The 11,078-nt window shown below is 43.9% G+C and overlaps 1 long non-coding RNA gene across 1 annotated transcript; it reads left to right on the forward strand.

Annotated features, from left to right (window-relative positions):
- The first annotated feature begins 2,310 nt into the window (after positions 1 to 2,310).
- Positions 2,311 to 10,772, forward strand: LOC111538176. The gene is made up of 3 exons (XR_002730245.1): positions 2,311 to 2,579; positions 10,323 to 10,475; positions 10,566 to 10,772. It is a non-coding gene; the product is annotated as an uncharacterized LOC111538176 (long non-coding RNA).
- The last annotated feature ends 306 nt before the right edge of the window (positions 10,773 to 11,078 follow it).

Genomic DNA, 11,078 nt, shown 5'->3' on the forward strand with positions numbered 1-11,078 from the left:
GTTAGCCAGGATGGTCTCGATCTCCTGACCTCGTGATCCGCCCGTCTCGGCCTCCCAAAGTGCTGGGATTACAGGCTTGAGCCACCGCGCCCGGCCTGTGTATTTATTTCTTTTCATAGAATGTAGTTTTGCTGTGTTGCCCCAGCTGATCTCCAACTCCTGGCCTCAGGTGATCCTCCTGCCTTAGCCTCCTGAGTGCTAGGATTACAGGCCTCTCCTATAAGGGCTCTAACCCCATTCTGAGGGCCCCACCCTCATGGCCTAATCACCTCCCAAAGGCCCCACTTTCTAATACCATCCCCTTGGAGGTTAGGATTTCAACATATAAATTTTGAGGAGAAACAAACATTCAAACCATAGCAAGTATTTTCATTAATACTTTTCATTTCATTATATGTTGAGATCATAATAGATTTGATATATAAGGTTAAGTAAAAATATATTATTAAAATTAATGTAGCTACTGAAAGTTTCAAATTATATGTACAACTTACATTATATTTCTATAGGACAGTATTGGTCTTTACACAGATTTTAAGGTTCTGTCCTGCTATGAGGTTCCATGATTCAAACATAAGCAGTCTTAGAGGGTGAAAAAAGTTCCAGGTAAGCCTTGCACGTAGCTATCCACTCCTAGGAGACTATCCTACAGAAACACACATGGGGATCTGTACAATGCATTTATGTTTGTAGTATTATTTATAGCATGAAGAAAAAAGCTGAAAACAAACTAAATGTTCAACAGAAAGGAACTGGTTAATAAATGATCGTATGTCCATGGGACACATACAGGCATTAAAAAGGCAAGATATTTCCCATAAGAATCACCTGAGACACTTATTAAAAATATCAATATAGGCCAGGTATGGTGACTCATGCTTGTAATCCCAGCACTTTGGAAGGCCAAGGTCAGAGGATCAGTTAAAGCCAGGAGTTTGAAACCAGCCTGGGCAACATAGCAAGACCTTGTCTCTACAAAAAACTTAAAAATAGCCAGGTGTGGTGGCGCATGCCTGTAGTTCCAGCTACAAGGGAGGCTGAGGTGGGAGGATCACTTGAGCCCAGGAGATTGAGGCTGCAGTGAGCTACGATTGTGCCACTGCATTACAGTCTTGGGAACAGAACAAGACCCTGTTTCTCTCTGTCTCTCTCTCTCTCTCCACATACACACACACACAATAAAGAAAAAAAAAAAAAGACTTCCCCAGGTGCCTCCCTGAGAAATTCTCATTCAGCAGGTTTGGAGTGAGACCCGTCAATCTCAATGTTTAAAATGTGCCCCTGAGTGATTCTGATTTCCAGACAAGTTTCCAGACACTAAAACAATTGATAAGTATATATAACTGCATGGAAAAAATAAGCAAGATAGTGTTTGGACTTATATTCTATGATGCATTTTTGTTTATAAAACAGGATTGCATATGTATGTTTGTGTGTAGAAATACACATATTAATGTACAGAAAAGATTTGGAAGGATATAAACCCAGTTGCGACAGGTGATTGCCTCTTGGAAATGGGGAAAAAGAAATGGGCTTTGCATTTTTACTTGCATACTTCAATGTTTGTTTGTTTGTTTGTTTGTTTTTCTTTTTTTTTTTTTTGAGACGGAGTCTTGCTCTGTCGCCCGGGCTGGAGTGCAGTGGCTGGATCTCAGCTCACTGCAAGCTCCACCTCCCGGGTTTACGCCATTCTCCTGCCTCAGCCTCCGGAGTAGCTGGGACTACAGGCGCCCGCCACCTCGCCCGGCTAGTTTTTTTTGTATTTTTTTTAGTAGAGACGGGGTTTCACCGTGTTAGCCAGGATGGTCTCGATCTCCTGACCTCGTGATCCGCCCGTCTCAGCCTCCCAAAGTGCTGGGATTACAGGCTTGAGCCACCGCGCCCAGCTGATAATGTTTGTTTGTTTATGCATCGCTTACAGGAGGGGGAGAGGAGCCCCCTTGTGATTTCATCAGTTCCCAAGGGTCTGGGGAGGGTGAGCAATGGAGGAAGCCAGGGGTGAGGCAGTCAGCTGCACTCACAGCCATGGCCTCACAGCCCAGGGACTGTCCATTGTGAAGTCCCTTGGGGTGCCCCCACCCTGCACCCTCATTCTTCCCACTAGGTCCAGATGGGCTCTGCCATTAACCTGCAGCTCCTCCTGAGCTGCGATGCTTCCCCCTCTGCCCCCGACATAAGGGGAGCCCTGACTTGGGAGGAGAGCTTTCCAGATCGTAGCTTGGCCTGAGGCAGAGCCAGAGCGATGAGGTCACTCAGCACAGCTGCTAACTATTTCAAGGAAACAGGTGGCGGCTCTGGCCTCTTCATGGGCTTGGAGTTTTCTGGGAGAGGCCTCTTCAAGGGCGTCCTTGAAGCCCAGTCGCAGATGTCCCTGTGGTTGCTAAAGGGGAGCTCAGGGTAATGGAGTATCCTCAAGAACCTACAGATGTTACCTCCCACCAGAACCGTGGTGTCAGCCCTGGCTACATATTCCTTCAATGGGAGGGCTTTAGAAATGCTATGTCAGAGCTGCACCCCTGACCAACAAAGTCAGACTTTCCAGGATGCAGCCAAGGCATCAATATGTGGAAAGCTTTCAGGTGAGTCCAATGTGCAACCAAGGTTGAGGCCACCGGTTCAACCCTTGCAACTAAAGGTCCTGGACCAGCAGCATTCCCTGGAAGCTCATTAGAAATGCAGAACCTCAGAATCTGCATTCCAAGATCCCTAGGAGATTTGTGTGCAAAGAGCTCGAAAGCGCTGCTGCTGTAGGTAGACACGGGGCTAGAGGATAAACACATAGGCTCTGGGGACTGCAAAAGGGGTGAAATGCTAGCTAAGCCCTTGACTTCTCCTCCTTGATGTAATGAAGATAGTAAAATCTTCGTCTTGGATTGTGCTGATGATTACGATGTCTGTACCTGGTACTTAGCACTCAGTATATATGAGCTTCTATTTTGTTAGGATCGTTACTGTTTTTAATCCTGAAATGCAACCTGCTCGGTTGGCCAGCCTGCTCTGAGCATGTGCTGGCTCTGTTTTTTGTCCAGCTCAGCCTTCATTCTGCCAGCATCAAATGTCTTTTCTCTCTGGGAACTCAGACACAGGGACCAGAAAGTTCATGGCTCAGTCCAGACTGTCTCTGATCCCAGAGTTGTTTTTCCTGTGAAAATCATGTGATTGCTCCATTGCTAGGGAAAGTCAAACAATAAAAGGGTGTAGGTTCTCGTAATTGCTGTGGAAGCTGAAATGTGGAGTGTTTCTGTGCCAGCTGGAGAGGAGAAGGGTTTGGGAAGGAGGTTGCCAAATACTGCCTCCCAGACTTCTTGGTTGTGGTTCAACTGCGGACTGAGGGTCTGAGGAGGTGGCCCCGTGATGACTGGAGAATCAGTCACTGATCTATGACAGACAGAGCATAGCATCAAGCAATGCTGTGCTTTCAAGGATAGCAGTCTTCCTCAACAATAGGACTTTCTTTAAAAGCCCTCTTCATTCATTTAAAGAAACATTAATTAAGCATTTCTGGCCGGGCGCCGTGGCTCACGCCTGTAATCCCAGTACTTTGGGAGGCCGAGGCAGGTGGATCATGAGGTCAGGAGATCGAGACCATCTTGGCTAACACGATGAAACCCTGTCTCTGCTAAAAAATACAAAAAATTAGCCAGTTGTGGTGGGGGGCGCCTGTAGTCCCAGCTACTTGGGAGGCTGAGGCAGGAGAATGGAGTGAACCCAGGAGGAGGAGCTTGCAGTGAGCCGAGATCACTCAACTGCACTCCAGCCTGGGCAACAGAGCGAGACTCCGTCTCAAAAAAATAAAATGAAATAAAAGCATTTCCTAAGTGCCAGGCATTGCACTATTATCTCATTTCATCATCAAAGTTACCCTTTGGGGTTGGTATTACCCTCATTTTACAGGCAAGAAAACAGGCTCAGAGATGTTTGGTTTTAGGGTTAAACAGCCATTGGATGACACAATTGGAACCATACTCAAGTTGTCCTGAGTCCACAGCACCCCTCTGGGTCACTCTATGCTACTACTTCTCCCCAATCCAGGAAAACATGGTGTTGGAGGATGGAGCCCCTTTTAGTGAAAGACTGGGTTGTTTGCTATTCTTTGTGTTTTCCCCTCCTACTGTTGAGACTGGCACCATCTCCCCAAGTCACTCTGCCAATCCCTTCATTCTCTGAGAGAGAGGACATTACTCCATTATGAACTACAGTGTTGCATTCGCAAACTGCAGGAACTGAAAATAACGTCTCTTACTTTCTTTCACCTTTCCATTCAAGAAACATTTATTGAACACGTCAAGAATTATACAGGTAAGTAAAAAGGAGACATGGGTCTTGCTTGAGGGACAAGAGTGTGGTAGAATGAGTCCTGGCCTCTGGGAGAGTGGACAATATGTGGTAGTTTTATGGGTAAAAAAGGAGGGATTTCAGGCAAAGGGAACAACACAAGCAAAGGTACAAAGGCAGAGAGTATATCTTTGTGCCTACCTTTTTTTCTTTTCTTTTCTTTTCTTTTGAATCACTAAAATGCAGATTTCTTGAAATAAAAGCCAATTGGAATTATTTTTATGTTTATTTTATTTTATTGCATTTCATTGCATTCCATTTTATTTTATTTTGTTTTATTTTGAGAAGAAGTTTTGCTCTTGTTGGCCAGGCTGGAGTACAATGGCATGATTTTGGCTCACTGTAACCTCCACCTCCCAGGTTCAAGCAATTCTCCTGCCTCAGCCTCCCAAGTAGTTGGGATTACAGGCATGCACTACACACCCGGCTAATTTTGTATTTTTAGTAGAGATGGGGTTTTATCATGTTGGTCAGGCTGGTCTCGAACTCCTGACCTCAGGTGATCCACCTGCCTTGGCCTCCCAAAGTGCTGGGATTACAGGCATAAGCCACCACGCTCAGCTCACCAATTGGAATTTTGAAGAGCAAAGTTTGTTTTGAATTTTAAATGAATTCAAAATAATAAATTTCATAGCATCCAATCATTCCTAACACTATGACCCAGGCACTGTCCTAAACACTTGATGTACATTAACTCATTCAATCCTCATAAGAACCTATAAGGTGGGTGCTAATATCCCCATTTCAGAAATGAAGAAACTGAGGCACAGAGAGGCTAAGTAACTTGCCAAAGACCTGTTAAATGGTTTAACAATTAAGTGACTGAGCCAGGATCCAAACCCCAGGCCTTCTGGCTCCCGAGTCTGTAATGTTTCCCATCTGCTATATTGCCTCTCCAATGCCAAACAATCTAACATACCACTGCAGCCTCTGGCAATCTCATTTTGGAAGTACTTTTTCACAACTCATTTCTAGTGCACAGCAGGGCTGTGGCCCAGGAGACCTGTGGCTCTCCTACAAATATCCGTGTAATAAAATAATAATAGCAGTTAATATTTGTTGAGTACCTGCTAATATTTATCAAGTTCCAGGCATATTTAATGCTCACCAAAACCCTCTGACATAGGTGGATTGTTCCTCCCCATCCCCCACTTAGTAACTATGGAACTAGGGCTCAGAAACTGACCCAGGATGGCCCAGCTAGGAGCTGGCAGAGCTGAGTGAGCCATCCCAGGCCATCTGAAACCAGAGCTTCCCTTCCCAGCAGCACTCCCATGGGGCCTTTCTGTCATGGGAGTAATTTAACTTTCCTCTTTTCTGGTTTTCTTATCTGTCAGATGGGAATAAAATAACTAATATCTGTGTGTAACAGTGTAGATTACAGAGGATTCTCTGGTGCACAATCTCATTTGAATCTCCCAGCAACCCTATCAAGAACAACAACCCTTCCAACGAGCTCAAGAGATCTTTAGGTTCTAACCACTGCATTTCTAGAGAGTGCTGTCTGGTTGTTGGCTAAACTTCTGCCTTCCATACGCTGCCACTGGTGGGGACAATAGAACAAACAGGAAGAGTCGTCTTGGGCCAGCCACAGTGGCTCACATCTGTAATCCCAGTGCTCTGGGAGGCTGAGACAGGAGGATCACTGAAGGCCAGGAGTTGGAGACCAGCCTGAGTAACATAGTGAGACCTTGTCTCTACCAATAAATTAAAAATTAGCTAGATGTGGTGACATGTATAATCCCAGCTACTCAAAGGGCTTGAGGCGGGAGGATTGCTTGAGCCCAGGCATGCGAGATTGCAGTGAGCTATGTTTGCACTACTGCACTCCAGCCCAGGAAACAGAATGAGACCCTGTCTCTTTAAAAAAAAAAAAAAAAGAAAGAAAAAGAAAAGAAAGAAAGAAAAAAAAGAGTAATTTCATTCATGCAAGGAATGTGTATCCCTTTCCACAAAGATTAAGACTGACCAACAAGAGAATTATGTCACCCCATTGATCAGAAGTGAGAGGGTACATGGACCAGAAGGGCTCACTGGCATTGTGGGGTGATGGCCTGGAAAGCCCTGGAAAGAAATAGGTATGACTGTCCCTAGAGAACTGGTGGAGAGCCCACGGGGTAGAGGGTAACTGCCCTGGGTCCTAGCACAGGGTAAAGGATGTCTCCCCGAACCCAGCTGCCCTCAGGTCCAGAGGTGGCATTGCAGTTGAAATATAGCCAGTTAAAACAAGGATATAGGCCCACACACGCAGCTCACACTGAAGGTTAGCAGGGAACAGAGAACTAACAATAGTTTAGAGCCCCAAACTCATCCTGTGTGTGATGTGAATGAGAATCACCCAAAATCAGCACCCCAGCACGATTCTGGCATCTCAATCTTGTACGATCTAATGAAAGAAATAATTCACAGGCCAGTGAGGCAATCCACACTCCAGGCGGTCCTCCTGGATGAAGAATCCAGCCACAAGATACCAAAAAGATCCCATAGATGCAAGAGCTCCTCGGGTCTCTGGTTAACTCCACCTGAGTGGTAGTAGGTAAAGAGTGCCCCGAGGTGAAGACATGGGAACAGAAGTGAGGACATTGCATTTGGTTCTTGATCCAGGCTCAGGTTTACCCACCCAGATAGCACTGGGTCACAAAGCATAGAACCCCTGAGGCCTGGATCCTGGGCCAGGGCTCCATTTGTCTGGTTTAAGAGCAGCATTGCCAGTAATACACCTACTTTTCATTCCTGAGGCTGGAAAAGTAAGATACTAAACTAGCTTTCCTGTCTCTCTTGCAACTAGGCATGGCCATGTGATTCAGTCCTAGCTACTGAGATATAAGTGAGAATTTACCAGATGTGGAGGAGGTGTTTTAGGAAGATTTTCCTCCCTGATATAAAAAAAGCCTCTTCTCCAGCCCAGACCACTTCCTTTCTTCCTTAAATAAGCTTTTTAAAGATGAGATACCTGGAGCTGTGGCAACCATTTTGCAATCACAAGGCAAAAAACCTAAGATAAAGAGACAAAAAGCCTAGGATGAGAGAGTAGAAAGAGCCAGGGTCCTTTTGCCATTATTATTATTTATTTTATTTTATTTTTATTTATTTGAGAATGGACTCTTGCTCTGTCACCCAGACTGGAGTGCAGTGGCACGATGTCTGCTTACTGCAACCTCCATCTTCCAGGTTCAAGTGATTCTCCCAAGTAGCTGGGATTACAAGTGCTTACCACCATGCCTGGCTAATTTTGTATTTTTAGTAGACACGGGGTTTCACCACGTTAGCCAGGCTGGTCTCAAACTCCTGACCTCAAGTGATCCACCTGCCTCGGCCTCCCAAAGTTTTGGGATTACAGGCGTGAGCCACCACGCCTGGCCCCTTTTGCCATTATTAAACAACATCCTCTGGGACTTCTAATGTTCAGACTGTTCAGGTCAGATAATGAATGTCTTTAGTCTGTGAGTTACTGTAGCTGGTTATTCTGATACTTGCAGCTGGAAAGCATTCCTACAAAATACAGGCTAAAATAATCAAAATCCAGCTCAAGGGTGGGCTAAGTGCTGGGTCCTATGTGAGACACTCAACAGCATCTCAAAGATTGCAAGAATCTCTTTTCTAAAAAAGCTTCCAGTCTAGACATGAGATAAATGTGCAAACAGATGTGACATCTGTGTCACGCTAGTAACACCTGAGAAGGTACAAAGGTTCAATCAATTTCCTAAAAGAATTCAATCTTATTTAGCTAAGTATGATCAGAGATAGAAATTCATGCATGCTGAAAAATATTATTTACTTTTTATAAAGTTGTCTTTTAATTCAGAGAGATTCGGTGACAGGTGGGACTCCCAGGGTTTCTTTTCTCTTAGATCTCCCTTTTTCTCTGACCCTCCCTTCCATGTGCTCGTCAGTTTCTGCCCTCATCTCCAGGTGCTGCCTCCATCCTGGTGGTTGCTCTTTGTGGGGTCACGGTCATGAGCCTCTGCATTTCTAATTCCGTCCTGGAAGGGCAGGAGAGAGAACTTGTAGTTGGTAGATCTTTAAAGTCCTTTTAAGGATTAAGCTTAGTGTTAAAAAAGTTATTCACAGTGGAGCAGCTAATATTAGTTAATAGTTAAACAAAATTTTTCTTGGTACATATTGACTTCTCTGAAAGCATATTGTTAATGGGTTGTTGTGCTTTAAATCCGCCTTCCCATCGGGGTGATTAATGAAATACTCAAAATAGGTGACAGGGACAGCACACACTATTCCCCACACAAAAATGTCAAGATCACCAAGACAATTACTAAAAAGGGGGTCTGGTGTGACAAAATGCAGGATGGCATAAGAGAAGGGGCACCTTTGTGAGCTTGGGGGAGTCAGGGAAGCCTTCACAAAGGAGTAGCATTTGTTGGGACCTTGAGAACAATTAGGTATGTATTAGGACACTTGGGTGTAAGTGACAGAAACTCAAACTAGTTTAAGAAAAAGGGACTTAATTGTAAGGATACCGGAATCTCTTTCACAAAATAAAAGGAAAAGTTGAACGACCTAAAAGGAAAGAAGGGCAAGGAAATAGCTGGTCTTCAGCACAAGTGGATTACAGCAGCAGTCCCCAGCCTTTCTGGCACCAGGGACTGGTTTCGTGCGAGACAATTTTTCCATGATAGCAGGGGTGGGGGAAAGGAGGGTGGTTTCAGGATGAAACTGTTCCACCTCAGATTATCAGGCATTAGACTCTCATAAGGAGCGCACAACCTAGATCTCTTGCGTGCACAGTTCACAATAGGGTTCACCCTCCTATAAGAATCTAAACCATTGATCTGACAGGAGGTGGAGCTCAGGCAATAATGCGTGCTCACCTGCTGCTCACCTCCTGCTGAGTGGCCCAGTTCTTAACAGGCCATGGACCAGTACCAGTCTGCGGCCTGGAGGTTAGAGACCCCTGGAATAGAGAATGTCTACTTTACTTGCCTCAGTTTCTCTCTGCATCTTAAAACGGAGAAAGAGTAACTCAAATGTGCTGTTCTTGATATGAAATTCTCAGGAAATCTGCTTGGTTTACCTTGGTTAGGTTGCCCACATGTAGGACAATCAGTTGTGGTCAGGGATAAGAAGTCATATGAGAACTTGTCAGTTCCTGCTAAAATCATGGGGTTGGAGACAGTGGAGGAAGATGCCCCAGAAGAAAGGGGCAGGTGTTGCCAGAGGAATGCTGTTGTACTGTAGTTATTGTTGGTGGTGTGCATATGATACTAGGCAGATAAATAAAAATAAGCAGAGAAGAGAAATGGAAGATGATAAGGATGAGTAGATGATGAATAGCACACTGGGTAAAGGGAAGAGTATGTTCAAAGGCGCAGAAGTGTGATGGTACATGGTACGTTCTAGGAACTACAAATAGATCAGCATTGGTGGAATAGGAAGTTAAAGAGGAGGATGACAGAAGTTAAGGCTGGAGAAGTAGGCTAAGGCTGATTAAGGGGGATCTTGTATCTCATCGTAAGGAACTAAGATTTTTTCCCTTAGGTAACAAAGAGCCATTGAAGGAATTTTAATAGGAGAGAGAAATTATGAGATTTATATATTAGATCATTCCAATCGCTATGAAAGGGATGGATCAGACAATGTTTACAAGTGCGGTACCCAGGACAAACTGATTTTACTTGGTGCAAGAGCTGGTTCTAAGTGATATGCAAAAGGGAAATTGAATTTCATTGGTTCATATAGTGAGAGAGTTAGTCTCTTTAAAATTCTCTTTGAGTCTGTTTGATTAACTTGAGGAGAAATGATTCATTTGGTGCCTATATGTTTTTCATATCTCTCCAAGGCATGGTAACCTCCCTTTTCATCAAAGAAAGAGCAGAGCCTCAAACTCAGAACCTTCAGCAACCAACAATATCCAGCCAAGATTAAATAACATAGTTTTGTTTTTATTGTATGATTTTTATGGTTAATTATCTCTTTATGGCAAATTATACTGGTTTTTCACTTACGATAATGATATCAAAAATCCTTTTTAGGAAAACTGAGCAAAATGAAAGCCAATTCAAAGAAGCAATTAAGTACATAATTGTGCAGATGATATGTGGAAATGGTAAGAATGGTGACAATGGGACATAAGTGACTGATATTTGGGATACATGGATTAGAAGAAAATAACCCCCAAGAGACCAGTAAGAAGGATACAGCAACAGCACATGAGAGATTTTAAACTCCTTGATATCAGAAAGATTTATCTTCTATTAATTTTGCTTTCCTCTCAGGAATAACTTTAGAGGGCAGCAAGGGTGACTGTCCAGCTAGGAATCTCATCAGCAATGCAAAACATTGTCACAGATGTTGAGACAGACCTTGAGGTTAATGCATTGTTTCCAACATTAGGTCCTAAAACTTCTCCTGAAAAGCTACCTTAAATCTAACTTTTGAAGGTGCACAATAAAAGTGAATTAAATAAAAACAACTTGAAATTTGTACTTATCCTTCAAATTCCTCAAATATCACTTCCTCTGAGAAGCTTTCCCTGATTTTTCTGTGTCTTTTTGGCAGCTCCTTGCCCTGTGCTTTCAGCGACCCTTCCTACACATCTAAGCAGAGCTATGGTAGAATGGTTTATTTGTGTGCCTCCTCATCAGGCTCTAAGTTGTCCAGTGACTGTCTTTCATCCTTTTTATCCACACCCCTTGAGGCTGTTCTGGCACAAAATAGGTATGAGTTCAATAAATATTTGTGCAACAAATGAATCTTGCTGTGAGGACACCACATTATAGAAGAACACT

The sequence above is a fragment of the Piliocolobus tephrosceles genome, chromosome 6, assembly GCF_002776525.5.
Source record: "Piliocolobus tephrosceles isolate RC106 chromosome 6, ASM277652v3, whole genome shotgun sequence".
Taxonomy (NCBI): Eukaryota; Metazoa; Chordata; class Mammalia; order Primates; family Cercopithecidae; genus Piliocolobus; species Piliocolobus tephrosceles.